General features: G+C 41.0%; 1 non-coding gene across 1 annotated transcript in view; it reads left to right on the forward strand.

Annotated features, from left to right (window-relative positions):
- The first annotated feature begins 1,513 nt into the window (after positions 1-1,513).
- LOC143364570 (small subunit ribosomal RNA) overlaps positions 1,514-1,689 on the forward strand; it is a 1,919-nt gene continuing 1,743 nt past the window's right edge. The window contains exon 1 of the ribosomal RNA XR_013084186.1: positions 1,514-1,689. This exon is cut by the window's right edge and continues 1,743 nt beyond it. This is a non-coding gene — a ribosomal RNA (small subunit ribosomal RNA).

The raw sequence follows: 1,689 nt of genomic DNA on the forward strand, positions 1-1,689 counted from the left end.
TGGGACTTAGAAAAATTTTCGTCGAACGTCCGACGGAGTAGCACATCCGTCCATTATTTGCTAATAACTCGATAAATAATAATTGTAGCGAGTTTGGTGTTATGATATATATTGTTAGAAACCGTCTATATTACAGTGATATCACGTCGAAAATCGTCTAGGACCGATACGGAAAAAGTTTCCTCTTAGCGGTGGGACTTAGAAAAATTTCCAGAGTTTTGTCGACGGAGTAGCACATCCGTCCATTATTTGCTAATAACTCGATAAATAATAATTGTAGCGAGTTTGGTGTTATGATATATATTGCTAGAAATCGTCTATATTACAGTGATATCACGTCGAAAATCGTCTAGGACCGATACTTAAAAATTTTCCTCTTATTTGTGGGACTTAGAAAAATTTTCAAAGTTCGGTGAATTATGAAAAGTTGGTTATTTTGTGTAAAATAATATAGAAATGTTAAAATTTATTATATTTTGTGAAAAAAATTTTTATACTTTTTTCGCTCTAAGTTCCAACAGCCCCGCCGGGAGGTCTGTTGCCGCGGCGGTTTGCGGCCATAAGCGCGCGTGCTATTGACCGCGCGGCGCCGGCGTCCCGGCCGGCCGTTCGGTATCTATAAGAGAGTCGACGGTTCGGTCGAGTCGGTCGGTGCAGCGCGCGTCTGTGGCTATTCTACGATCTCGGTCGAGAAGCAGTCATGGGCGCCTCGAGACTTCGGTCTTGACTGTTTCGTACCGTGCTTCGTATCGAATTATTCTCTACACAGCATTGCCACGGGTCGGTGTCCTAGACCGAATGGCCCTTATGTGGCGAGCCTTCCCTTAGTGGAGGTTGGTGACTTGTATTCACTTTTGTGTTTACTCGTACTAACTGAGCATCAACTCTTATGTCCGAGCGACTAAGGTATGAAAAAGAGAAAATAGAGTTAAAGAGAAAAAAAATTCTGTCTTTTAAAGACAGAATAAAGAGAAAAATTCGTTAAATAATAGAGGTGTCCTATTTCGTTTATGCCCAGCGCGAGCAGAAGAACACGGTTTCTCGCAGTCCAGCATGCGTCCTGTCCGCGCTTCCTCGGCACTTGTGTCGATTTTGTCCAGCGCAGTGGTTACGTGCTTCCGCGATCCATGTTTGGAACTATACGCGCCTCCACGATTAGGCAAACCATGTTATTATATGAAACGAATGTATGAAACTTGTTTCAATAAGATATTTATAAGAAAGTTGAAACAAGTAAAATATCTGAACAAGATAAGATATTTATAAGAAAGTCTTGTTCAAGATATACGTATAAAATTGAGAAACCGAGAACGCAGAGGAGGAGGAGGTATATTTGAAAAGGAATTTGTTCGAGGTTGAATATTTATAGAGAAGAGAAGATATATGTATCTCGTGCAAAAGGTTCTCTGAGAATTTGCACGAGTATAAAATATATATATGATTGGAAGAAAAAGTGTCGTCGACCTGTCTCGAAGAGAGCTGGCGGCGAAGACATTCGAAAAATTGTCGAAGCTCCCTGGTTGATCCTGCCAGTAGTCATATGCTTGTCTCAAAGATTAAGCCATGCATGTCTCAGTACATGCCGCATTAAGGTGAAACCGCGAATGGCTCATTAAATCAGTTATGGTTTCTTAGATCGTACCCACATTTACTTGGATAACTGTGGTAATTCTAGAGCTAATACATGCA

The sequence above is a fragment of the Halictus rubicundus genome, unplaced genomic scaffold, assembly GCF_050948215.1.
Source record: "Halictus rubicundus isolate RS-2024b unplaced genomic scaffold, iyHalRubi1_principal scaffold0694, whole genome shotgun sequence".
Classification (NCBI taxonomy): domain Eukaryota; kingdom Metazoa; phylum Arthropoda; class Insecta; order Hymenoptera; family Halictidae; genus Halictus; species Halictus rubicundus.